The sequence below is a fragment of the Passer domesticus genome, chromosome Z (genome assembly GCF_036417665.1).
Source record: "Passer domesticus isolate bPasDom1 chromosome Z, bPasDom1.hap1, whole genome shotgun sequence".
Classification (NCBI taxonomy): domain Eukaryota; kingdom Metazoa; phylum Chordata; class Aves; order Passeriformes; family Passeridae; genus Passer; species Passer domesticus.
The window spans coordinates 76313360-76326329 of NC_087512.1; the positions used below are offsets into that span (position 1 = coordinate 76313360).

The following is a 12970-nucleotide window of genomic DNA, read 5'->3' on the forward strand; positions in this document are numbered from 1 at the left end:
CATCCCTGGGAGGGGTGGCTGGAGTAGCCCAGGGCCCTGGGGCTCTCTCCCTCAAACTCACAGAAAATCCTCCCTAAAGCCCTGGGGCAAACTGCAGCAGGCAGTGCCACAGCTATGCCTCCCTCCTACACTCCCTCCTGCCCTCCTTCTGCTGGGACAGCTCCCAGATCCCAAGGGCAAACAGCCAGGCTCTCTCAGGACACACTGGAGCCTTGCTCTCCCTCTCTGTCCTTTCCCCACCGTGGGCACCCCATGCAGTCACTGCCAGGTTTCAGGACATGTCTCCCATGGAGGGACCCCAGCAGGACTGCTCAGGACCCGAGTGCCCTGAGCCTGCTCGGGATAATTCCCCTGGGCTGTGCCGCTCTAGTCCAGGCTGTGTCCACACTGCCAAGCAGCAGAGAGCGCAGCTCAAGCCTCAGCAGGGCTCAGGCCCAGAGGCACAGCAATTACCTCCTGTGTCTGTGCCTGGCATGGCCTCTCTTCCTGCAGCAGAGGCTGGCACAGAACCACTGCTTCCTCTGGGAAATGCTTCCTTCTGCACAGGCTCTCCTTTCATTTCTGGAAAATGGAAAAGAGACAGCTGGATCAGATGGAAACATTCCTCACTGGGAATGGGGAAGGTGAGGCATCACATGTGAAAGGAATGGATAAGGATCAGAAAACACCCAGGATTTTGGGACAACCCAAGGCTGCTTCCTTCCCCAAACAGCCCCAGCTTCTGATCTGCCTGGACATCAGGAAATTGCAGGGGATCTGAGGGTGGGCATGGACTGTGGTGCAATAGGGGCTGCCTGTCAGCTGATGCCAAATGCCTTCCTGCAGAGGCTGGGCAGAAGCTGCAGCCAGGCCAGGCTGGGAAACAGCCCTGCAGGGCGTGAAAGCAGCAGCGGGGCAGCGAGGCTGCCATGGATCCCTTCCCGCTGTGCCGGGCACGGCGTGTCCAGATGTGCAGCCAAAGCCCCCGGCTGCTGAGTCCCAGGGGCAGCATGAGGGAAATGCACCCACCTTGTCTTCTCTGCAGACATTCCTTCAGCATTTGCCACATGATTTCTAATGGGTCCTGGAATTTCTTGCCGGCCATGTCTTTGGTTTCTCCTGTCGTAGGACCTTAAGAGAAAGTAGTTCCATTTCCCAGGAATGGACCCCACAAAAGCAGGGCTCAGCCTGAGGGTTCAGCAGGGACACACTACTCACCCCTGCCATAGGAGCTGGGCTTTTGTGCAGCATCCAGGGTAGGAGTTGGTGAAGTCGTCCCTGCAGACACATCTGTAACACAACAGCCACAGAAGCTTCTGTCACCTGGTCCTGACCAGTCAGTCAAACATTTCGCCTTGGTGGGACAGTGAGAACACACCTGCAGAATGCTCGGAGGGCTTCACAACTTCAGAGCGCCAGGCTAATGCAGAATCATTCCCAGCATCCCAGTCTGGAAGCAAACCAAGATGAGAACTGTTTCCATTGTGTGCCAGGGCTGGCTCTGGCCCTGGGCTGGCGGCAGGGCTCCCGCTCGGGGCTGCTCCTGTGCCTTGGGCCTCTGGGCACTCAGGGCCAGCTCCGCAGCAGCTGCAGTGCCAGGGACGTTGCTGCACCAGTCCCATTTCCCCGGGGCTCTGAACCAGCTCCAGAGGCCTGGAAGCCGAGGCACCTCCAGCTTTGGCTGCTGCTGGGCCGGGCAAGGGCAGGCCCTGGGGGAAGAGCTGCTGCCACACAGCCCCGGCCAGGGCTGAGCCCGGCACAGCAATTACCTGCTGTGCCTGTGCCCGTGTCTGGCATTGCCTTCCTTCCTGCAGCTGGGGCTCGCACCGAAGATGGAGTGCTTCCTTCAAGAAATGCCAGCTTGCACTGAAGCATTATGTCCATCTCTTGACAAAGGAAGGGAGACAGCTGCATCAGATGGAGCTGTTCCCCACTTGGGCGGTGGCATCAGAGGTAATATTTGTGAAATTTATGGAGAAGGCAAATGGCCAGATTACAGTGGCATGATGTGAGCACTTCCACCTCCAAACAGACACCCTTTTCCTAATCTGCAGGGCTGGATATAGTGGGGGATCTCAGGGTGTGTTACAGTTTGGGCTGCCTGTCAGCTGATGCCAAATGCCTTCCGGCAGAGGCTGGGCAGAAGCTGCAGCCAGGCCAGGCTGGCAAACAGCCCTGCAGGATGTGAAAGCAGCAGCGGGGCAGCGAGGCTGCCATGGATCCCTTCCCACTGTGCCAGGCATGGCGTGTCCAGATGTGCAGCCAAAGCCCCCGGCTGCTGAGTCCCAGGGGAAGCATGAGAGAAATGCACCCACCTTCTCTTGTCTGCAGGGGTTCCTTCAGCTCTTGCCTCATCTGTTTGGAAGGTTGCAGGGACATCTTATCTGTTGTATCTTGGACTTTCCCTGTTGGAGTACCTTAGAGAAAAATATTTCCAATTCCCAGGAATGGATCCTACAAAAGCAAGGCTCAGCCTCTGAGGTCAGCAGGGACACACTACTCACCACTGTGATGGGAGCTGGGCTTGCGTATAGCATCCAAGGTAGGAGCTGGAGAAGCTGGAGAAGTCCTCCCTGTAGATACATCTGTAACACAACAGCCACAGAAGCTTCTGTCACCTGGTTCCTGCCCGCTTGTCTACAATTCTTCCTTGGTGGCACACTGAGAACATACCTGCAGGAAGCTCCAAGGGCTTCAAAACTTTATTCATCCAAGCTGATGGAGAAGCCTTCCCAGCAACTTCATCTAGAATGGAGCACAGATGAGAACACTTTCCAGGGTGTGCTGGGATCCCGTTTTGCCACAGGAAACTGGGCACTGCAAGGGGGTCGGCTAAGGCCGTGGGAGCCAGATGTGAATAGACATGGCCAAAGGTGCACAGGGGCCTGGGGAGCTCTGGGCTGGCTCCTGCTCACTCTCCACACCCTTTCCCTGCCCTCAGCAACATCCCAGGGAGGAGTGGCTGGAGCAGCACAGGGCCATGGGGCTCTCTCCCTCAGACACAGAGGAAATCCTCCCTAAAGCCCTGGGGCAAACTGCAGCAGGCAGTGCCACAGCTATGCCTCCCTACCTCCCTCTGTCCCTCCTGCCCTCCTTCTGTGGGGACACCCCCCAGATCCCAAGGGCAACAAGCCAGGCCCTCTCAGGACACACTGGAGCCTTGCTCTCCCCCTCTGTCCTTTCCCCACCGTGGGCACCCCGTGCAGTCGCTGCCAGGTTTCAGGACATGTCTCCCAAGGAGGGACCCCAGCAGGACTGCTCAGGACCCGAGTGCCCTGAGCCTGCTCGGGATAATTCCCCTGGGCTGTGCCGCTCTAGTCCAGGCTGTGCCCGCACTGCCAAGCAGCAGAGAGGGCAGCTCAAGCCTCAGCAGGGCTCAGGCCCAGAGGCACAGCAATTACCTCCTGTGTCTGTGCCTGGCATGGCCTCCCTTCCTGCAGCAGAGGCTGGCACGGAACCACTGCTTCCTCTGGGAAATGCTTCCTTCTGCACAGGCTCTCCTTTCATTTCTGGAGAATGGAAAAGAGACAGCTGGATCAGATGGAAACATTCCTGACTGGGAATGGGGAAGGGGACAATTTCAGGAGGCATCACTTGTGAAAGGAATGGATAAGGATCAGAAAACACCCAGGATTTTGGGACAACCCAAGGCTGCTTCCTTCCCCAAAGAGCCCCAACATCTGATCTGCCTGGACACCAGGAAGTGCAGGGGATCTGAGGGTGGGCATGTCCGGTGGTCCAGTTTGGGCTGTCTGTCAGCTGATGCCAAATGCCTTCCTGCAGAGGCTGGGCAGAAGCTGCAGCCAGGCCAGGCTGGCAAACAGCCCTGCAGGGCGTGAAAGCAGCAGCGGGGCAGCGAGGCTGCCATGGATCCCTTCCAGCTGTGCCAGGCACGGCGTGTCTAGATGTGCAGCCAAAGTCTTCCCCGGCTGCTGAGACCCAGGGGAAGAATGAGGGAAATGCACCCACCTTGTCTTCTCTGCAGACGTTCCTTCAGCATTTGCCACATGATTACTAATGGGTCCTGGAATTTCTTGCCTGCCATGTCTTTGGTTTCTCCTGTCGTAGGACCTTAAGAGAAAGTAGTTCCATTTCCCAGGAATGGATCCCACAAAAGCAGGGCTCAGCCTGTGGGGTCAGCAGGGACACACTACTCACCCCTGCCATGGGAGCTGGGTTGGGGCCAAGCATCCAGCCCTGGAGCTTGAGAAGTTTTCCCTGCAGACACACCTGTAACTCAACAGCCACAGAAGCTTCTGCCATCTCTGCTGATCTGCACGGGCACCACTGAGCCGCAGCAGCGGTGAGGGGATCGTGCAGGGCGAGGGCACACACGTGCATGGTTCTGTGCTGGCACCTGCAGCGCTGCCTCCCTGGCCCAGCTTTGGGCTCTGAGCTGGCAGCTCTCCCAGGGGAAAGGCCTTGACCTACCCTCAGCATCTCCCAGAGCCTCAGTCCTGGATGTGGGACCTTCACCCACAGGTACAGCTGCAAAGAAAGGCAGGACAGAACAGCTCCTGTGGCACTGCAGGAGATCCTCAGGCTGCCCACAAGGCTCAGCCCCGGGGCACAGCCCTGGGCCCGGCCCCTTCCCTCTCTGCTCTTCTCTGTGACTGCACAGAGCACACGGAAGCACACACTGGCACAGCACACGGGAGGAAGATTGAAAGCTAAATGCTCCTTCCTCCCACTGACAGTGATCCTGTGGGAGCCCGCAGGCCTCCAGAAGGGAGCAGGGCAAGGTTTCCAGATTCTTTTAATCTTAAGATTTTGTTAAGGGAAATGGTTTATAAGTGAGCTTCTGTTGCACTGACCCTTATTATTCACTAAGGAAAGGCAGAATGAAAACTTGCCTCCAGCATCCTCCAGGAACTTCAAACCATCATTCATCAGGACTTCCTGAAAACCCATGTCACGATTCCAGGCTAGAAGGGAGCAGAGATCAGAACCATTTCCATGGTGTGCTGGGATCCCCTTCTGCCACAGGGAACTGGGCAATGCAGGGGTGTTGGGTAAGGCTGTGGGAGCCAGATGTGAATGGACATGGCCAAAGGTGCACAGGGGCCTGGGGAGCTCTGGGCTGGCTCCTGGTCACTCTCCAACTTCTTTGCAGGCCCTTTGCAACATCTCTGGAGGGGTGGCTGGAGTAGCCCAGGGCCCGTGGGGTCTCTCTCCCTCCCACAGAGGAAACCCTCCCAAAAGCCCTGGGCAAAACCATCCCCAGCGCTTCCCAGGGAGCCGGGAGCGCTGTCCCGCGAAAGGGCAGCCAGGCTGCCGGCTCACCTGCTCGCCGCGCTTGCAGCGGAGCAGCCTGGGCAGCCCTGGCAGGCAGGGCCACGGCCAGGAGCAGCAGGAGTAGGAGGCGCAGAGCAAGGGCCATGGTGCCTTGTCCTCCGCCAGTCCCGCAGCTCTTGCTGCCACCGCTGTCCCGACACCGCTGTCCCAACGTCAGCACCGCTGCTGCCACCGCCGCTGCTGCCGCAACAGTTGTGCTCAGGGACTGAGCGCTGGCTCCTTGTGCTGCTGTGCCACCACGGAGCTCTGGCACCTCTGGCACCTCTGTGACCTCAGGGCCTGCTGAGAGCTCAGCCTGCTGTGACCCCAGAGCCCTGCTGTGACCTCATGGCCTCAGCTGTACCCCCAGAGTGTGCGCCCGTCCGCATGAATGGACTGCCCTGATTGTAAATGTTTTGCTTCATCAAAGGGCCATTGCAAAGCAAAACCTTTCTTTTGCCTGCTGACATTGCTGGTCAGGCTGCGTCCCTCAAGATGCTCTTATTGTTGCAGTTCAAATTTATTTTATTGATTTCATTTTAAGTGTTGTTTAAGGGCTCTGTTATCCCCCATTTTTTTCCTGACTTGGTTCACCTGTGGGTTTTACCCTCCCTCCAAACTGTCCCTCGTGCCCTTCCCCACCCCTTGTTCCAGCTCTTTCCCTGCCTGTCAAGGCAACCCAGCCCCTTGGTTCCCAAACCTTTGGGCCAATCCCTGACTGCAACTCCCCTTTGGAATTCCCCTACTCCTGGGAGCCCCATTGGCCCTTGTGACCCATCCTCTCCACCCTCCTACCCCAACTGGCCCCAGACACTTGATGTAATCCCCTCACTCCTCTCCTGAGCATTCCCTATTGGTTCATTGTTTGCATCCACCCCATGACTTGTATGTGTACAAAACCCCTTGGGCAGTACAGCTAGGGGCTTTTCATCCTGTTCTCTACACCTGGACTAAGCTGTTCCTTGCGGAACCTGAATACGGGATGCCTCCTCCTTTCTCCTGTGCCTCGTCCCTGTCGTGGCTTGTGTCTGGCACTGGAGAGCAAGTGGCACTACAGGTTCTGCCTCTGGTAAATCCCCATAGCGAGGCAGTTCCCGACTCCTGCCGTAGTGCCGGAGTTCTAAGAGCTAGCCCAGGTTCCAGCACTCACTTCACTAATGTACCGAATGCCCCTTCTTCAGTGCCTGCTCTGGTGCTCTGCCATCTCACACAGCAGAGTGTGATTCACATACTGCAGCCCAGAGTTAGGTTGTTGCAACATTGAAATGGGTGTGGTTGGCAGGATGGCTGGGCATAAATCACTACAGAACTAAAGCAAATGTGTGCACGGTCCCAGGCTGGACTTGAATAGGCACAGGAATTGTGGAAAGATGAGGACAAGATAGCAGAGAACAATGGAAAAACCAGCTGAAAAGGAGGACATGCTAAAGGAGTTTTTTGTGCACATTTGGGGGTATATTTTTCTTGGGTGCGAAGCAAAATGAAAAGCTCCTAAATGCCCAAAAGATGAGAACTGTGTGTGGTAAATAGATATGATTCATGCTGACAAATTTGAAAGAGTAATAATAACAATTTGAAAGAGTAATATTAATAAAGTAATTAATATTTGGAAATAATAAAACAGTTAAAGGTGTAATGCCAAGCAAGAAAGGGAGAGGAGGGTTTATCCCTCTCCCCACCGTTCTCCTGCAGCTGTTCAGAACAGGAAGAAGCAAGAGATAACAATGACTGAATTTAGAGAGGAGAATTTGGTTGGACACCAGGAAAATGCTGATTATATGAGATCCACTGCTTTAATGTTAGAACACAATATTGGCTTATACAGTACCAGCTTGGTGCGCATGTGTAATCCAAAAGATGAACTACAGGACATGGAGGAAGAGGAGAGGCCTTCCTCAAAGAAGATCCCCAAAGAGTGGTACAACTTACTTAAAGAAGTGTGGAGCATGAGTGGTAAAGGTGATGATGAGTGCGGTAATACAAGTGTGACGAATTGAAAATGGGAGGAGATGGTAATGACATACAGCATAAAAAGGGGAATTTTGTCTTGACAAGCTAGTCCGTGAGGTGACGGGGGTCCAAAAGCCCTGCACTCCGTACCCCACGCATACCCCGCATGGTTAGTTTTGCTTATACGCTATTATCAGGACCAAATTATTCGTAATTTAAACCAAATTATATAGTCAGTGTTTTGAGTTTATTCAATTGTATATATATTAAGTTACATAATTAAAATTGCTGTTTTATTTAATTTTGTTGGGTTTGTTTCTTTGGTTTTTTTGATTGGAAAATTTGGCAAATATAACATGTGGAATGTCCTCCACAGCAGAGTGTCAGACCTCTGGATCTTTTTAAACAATTTTATCAAGGTGGAGCTGTGGCAGCTTCAGCTGGTGCCTCTGGAGGACCTTGAACAAAGAACCCCTGAGATTTTCTACCCTCCCAGGTGAAGTGTGATAGTCTGGGGTCTTGCTGCTGTGTCCGAGTGCCGGGCCACTGGCTGGCACCACAGGTCCCTAGACCCTCTGCTGAGGCATCCCTCTCCTAGAGTCACGTTTACTATGTCACATTTGGCTTTTCTCTCTGATCCACCACCAGGACCAAAGATCACACGGTCGTGAGGATGTAAAAATGCCTGTTCCTTCTGTAACATTGCTGTTGTGTGACAGCCGTGCAGGCAGAGCGGGCAGATATAGGGATACAGACTCAATTCCCTGGTGCCAGCCATGCTGCATACATCGAGCTGCTGGTGTTGGTGCTCGCTGGGACGCGGCCCGGCCCGGCACCACGGGAGTTAGGAAGGGTCTTGAAGGAATCCCCACACGTTAAAGCAGACGATTTAGCCTGGGATTTTAAGTTGTTTCTCAGTTAACCTTGTAAAAGGCCAGAACAAGTCTCCTATGAATTCTGTCCCTGTCAAGTTCAGTTCTGCCCTGAAAGCCCGTCAGCATTCTCAGGGCAGTGGCAGGAGCGGGGTGCTGGCCCGGAGTCCCGCTGGCCGGGGAGAGCACGGCCCAGAGCGAGCCCCTGCTGCCCGGGATGGCCACAGGCCCGGGGGAGCCGGGCGGGCAACACCAGGGCCCTGTCCAGGGCTCCTGGGGCTCCTCTGGCATCTGTTCCGTCCCCTCAGGCGCTGAGCGGTGCCCGTCCCACGGGGCTGTCTGTGCCTGGCCCCAAAAGAGGCAGGGCCGGGGCTGTGGCCCCTGGGCTGGTGGTGCCGACTGCCCGGCGCTCAGCACCGCCCGTGCCGTGCCGGTGCAGCGTGACCCGGCGGGGCAGCTCCGCCTCGGCGCCTCGCCACCGCCATCCCGGCACGGCGGCTGGCCCTGGGCCGCGGCAGCCCCGAGCCGCACGGGCCCGGGAGGGACTGCCGGAGGTCCCCGTCCCCTGCGTGCCTCAGCAGACACTCCAGCCCCACTGTGTGCAGCAGGAGGGACACAAAGCACCTGCACGCTTACGAGAGTCCACAGCCCATTCTACATGTGAAATGAGACCCCAGAACCGTGACACGTGCCTCAGGAGAGATCCCAGCACCCTGCACACCTTGGGAGAGATCCCAAACCCTCTGCATGCCTCACACAGGATTCCAAATCCCTTGCATGACTTGAAGTGGACCCCGATGATCTCCATGCCTCAGAGGAAACCTAAAATATCCCTGGGTGTGTCACAAGAGACCCCACCCCCTCGTGCACCTTACGGGGGACTCCAAAGCCCCCACGTGCCCTACAGGGAAGTCCAGGCCAGCTATGCCGAGTGTTTCGACCTGGAAATCAAGTCTGGTTGCACCTGGGTTGTTGTGTCTCTGGGGCTGCTCACCAGCCCTGTCAGACTCCAAGGCTACACAGCCCTTCCCTTCCCTTCCCTTCCCTTCCCTTCCCTTCCCTTCCCTTCCCTTCCCTTCCCTTCCCTTCCCTTCCCTTCCCTTCCCTTCCCTTCCCTTCCCTTCCCTTCCCTTCCCTTCCCTTCCCTTCCCTTCCCTTCCCTTCCCTTCCCTTCCCTTCCCTTCCCTTCCCTTCCCTTCCCTTCCCTTCCCACCGCTGGTCACAGTGAAGCCATATGCAGAATAAATAGACTCCACTGTCGCCCTGGTTTTTAATGTTCTGTCCTGGATTAGGGTCACTCTGGGAGAAAACCTCCAAAGGGGCCCCCCAGAAAGCAACCCCACATGGCCCCTTCCCCCCAGCAGTTCGGGTAGGATTCCTTGCAGAGAAGTGGAAAGAACCTGTTTATTTGACAGGCAAAACACCCCCAGCACACAAAATGAACAATACCAGATGACAATGCTTTCACCCATCTGAAAAGGATGACAAATTCAGAAAGTCTTTCCTGGCAGTGGTGGCTCTGCTGTCGCTCCCTCCGGTGCTGGGGATAGCTGCTGCAGCCACAGGATGCAAACTCTCGGTGTTTCCCAGGTCCCAGTCTGGAGCAGGTGTGAGTGGTTCCAAAAAGGGAAAGGAATAACAGTCCAGGGAAAAATTTGGACTGCTTAGCTAAACTAACTAACAAGCAGAAGCCAAAAAGCAAAAGCAAAGCGGGAGCACAGCAGAAGCAAGAGCAAAGCAAGCAACAGCAAGCAAAGCAAAAAGCAAAAGATGCACTATGAACTGCACCGTCTGTCTGTCCTGCCAGCCGTGGGGGAGCAGGCTGATAACAAACCAAAACAAACCTTGCTCTTCAGGGCCAGTCGTGAAGGCACAGTACGTAATATCCAGCATTAACAAAACACACGATTGGGGATGCAAGCATCATAACCTCACCCTAGGACAAGTTTTTCTAAACCTTCTGATGTTTACATTCTTGTAACAAACTTTCTCACAGACTTTATGCAAATAACGTATTGTTATGCATTCTTTTCTGCAGGAGGAGAACTTTCATGGACTGTTGGTTTGTCCAGTGTCATTGGAGAGGTGGCACTTTCACCCTCCAATCCACTGTCACTTTTGGAAATCTGTAAATGTTGGAGTCAGAAATTCAACTGCCCCCTTTTCTACCTTGGAGAGATGCGTGTCTGCGTTGTTTTATTTCATGTCCTATAGCGACACTCCACAACCTGATGTAGTTATGAAGTGGGTATGCGTGTCAGGGCCTGGCACAAGTGAGATGGCTCTCGTGAAAACTTGTGCCCCGAGCCCTGGTCCGAGCCACATCTTTGTTCACAAACCTGTTCCATATGCAATGCATTACACAATCTCTTCATGCACATTCAACCCCTGGCCCCGCCTGTCCTCCCCTCCCATGGCGATGAGATCCACGCCCTTCTGGGCACGCGTTGTTTCCTGTGGTGGTCACACTGGGGTCTTTGGTGGTCTCTGAGGCCGAAGGCTGTGGTCTTGCTCATGACTGAACTTTTGAACTTTTCTCCTTTGTGCGTGCACTGTGGTCCCCTGGTGCTTATCTGAGTACGTCTGTTGGTTTGGATCAGCTTGGAGACAGAGGAGCTCCTTAGTCTAGCCTTCCTGCATTCCCTGGTCTTCTCCTGGTGTTATGAGTAAAAAAGTTATCTGTAGCTATGATATTTTATTAAAAATCCTTTCCTAGGATTTTTCCCCTCCTGAGGAGCTGAGGGCCTCAGGAAAGAAATGTAAACAATAACTATCTGCTGCTGTGGAATGCAAGAGGTGCATCTTCCATTGGTCCATGTGGATTGGTTTCACTTGATGACCAATCACAGCCAACTGTGTTGAGCCTGTGAGCAGTCACAAGATTTTTGTTATGCATTCCATTCTATTCTTCTTCTTTGTAGCCTTCTGGTCATTTTTTCCTCTCTGTTCTTTTAGTATAGTTTTAATGTAGTATTTTAATAGAATATATAATAAATCAGCCTTCTGAAATGGAGTCAAGTCTCGTGTCTCCACACCTGGGGTGGTTGCCCCAACAAATTATCCATTTTTTTTAAGGCTGCAAAGTTAAACAGGTTGGGCCAGTTGTTGTGAGTTGAAATGTTGACTATTTGTTGTTGATAGCTTCATGTTGCAATCACCTCTTGTTAATAGTTTTTCTTCAATTACCTGTTAATGGTTAGAAATCAAGCGCAGTTGTCCCCCTGCTGCTTCCCAGGAGCCTGCAGGTAGCAGGAGGAGGTGACATCAGAGCTAGTATGCAGATGAGAATGCATTTCACCAAATTTTGCAATTTTCCAGGAAAAAACCCCTAAAACCAAGAAGCCAACATGGAATTATGAAACCTAAGTAAGGTCTAAAGGTGAGGAACTTAATCCAGTATCTGCTAAGATCCTTTTTACTCCTCACCCTAACCTGAAAGGATGTCAGCTAGAAAGAGGACCTGGAATGTTAGTCCAAAAAAGCGGAATTCCCACTACTCCCTCGAGGATGGAAGCCTCAGCTCTGCCTGCATACCAGCGGACACAGCTGCATCATCCTCCTCCTCCGTGCCACTCCTGGGAGCAGCGGGGGTGTGGGCGACCTGTCGTTTCTCCCCAACCTGAGCTGAATGTTTTTAATAAAGGCATTAAAAAGGAGAAAGATCTCCTGCCCTATTTATTACGCTGGTATTGTCCTTCATAGCAAGAAGCTTCAGAAATTTGCATTTTCCTATGCCCTTTGTACCATGGCAGAGTTTTCTTAAGTAGAAGGTTAAAATTCAACACATAATTCTACAATTTAAATTTTAAATGCTTAGTCCATATTGCTAACTTAATTGAACCCCCCAAAACCTCCATTTCAACAGCAGCCCCTGCCTGGCTTCTGCCTGCCCACACCGTGGGCATCCACGGCTCCTGCTGGGCATGGAGCTCAGTCAGTGCTGGTGCTGGGTGGGCTTTGCTGCTGCTGCCACCTGGACACTGGGGTGACCGCTTGTCCTGGGTTGCAGTGTAAAGATGTATTCTAATGCCATCCTGAAGAGCTGCTGAAACCAGGAGGGGCATTGTTTCTTCCTTATCTCCTGTTCATGGGCCCATCAATGTCTTGCCACATGACTCAGAGATAACTCCCTCCCAGAGCCATTTCTGTTTCATGGCTAATCAAGGACCCACAGCATGAGGCAGAATGATATCAGCCCACTGTGAGATGCTCTGCCCATGGGGGAGGAGCTAAGCATCCCCAGCTGGATATAATCTGGGTTTTGGGACACAACAAGCAGTCTTTCCACTGGATTCCCAGAGGAACCGCTGCCCTTACCCACTGCTTTTCCAGAGGATGAGAGCTACCAGATTGTTTCGACAGGATCACCACTTCCACAAGTCCATTTCATCTGGACTGCTACCACCACCCTAACTAGCAGGGTGTCAGGCTGTATTCTGACCCTGTCAGTGGTTTTTCTTTTGTATTATTGCATGTATTTTGGTTTTTTTTTCCCCTTTTCCTAATAAATTGTATTTCTGACTTGGGGGCTTGTTGCCATGATAATTTAGGGAAAAAGCCTCGTGTCCTCATCCGAGGGGCCCAAGTTTAAACAAGAATTGGTGACCCCTAAACGTGTAAAACTGATAATCACTCCAAGAGTGACCATAGAATCTGGCCTAGAGCTGAAAAAATGAAACCCTGAAGTTAAGCAGAGTTCACAGCCAAGGCAAACAGGAGAACCTGTTAGACTTTCCTGGACATTGTGTCCAGAGACCGCAGAGCAGCAGAGCTGCACAGCTAGATCCACAAAAACACTGTCTAAAGGTACTGTTATTTTTTCCCTTCCTGAAAATCCTACCATTCACAAAAGGTGGGAAGGAAGTTAGAAAAATGTACGTTCGAAAGGTCAGGTT

At 53.2% G+C, this 12970-nt stretch overlaps 1 long non-coding RNA gene across 1 annotated transcript; it reads right to left on the reverse strand.

Moving 5' to 3' along the window:
- Positions 1-1763: 1763 nt before the first annotated feature.
- LOC135290880 (uncharacterized) lies at positions 1764-2726 on the reverse strand. Its single transcript, XR_010353703.1, has 4 exons — positions 2653-2726; positions 2484-2564; positions 2295-2396; positions 1764-1865 (listed from the first exon to the last, which is right to left on the reverse strand). It is a non-coding gene; the product is annotated as an uncharacterized LOC135290880 (long non-coding RNA).
- Between the last annotated feature and the right edge of the window lie 10244 nt (positions 2727-12970).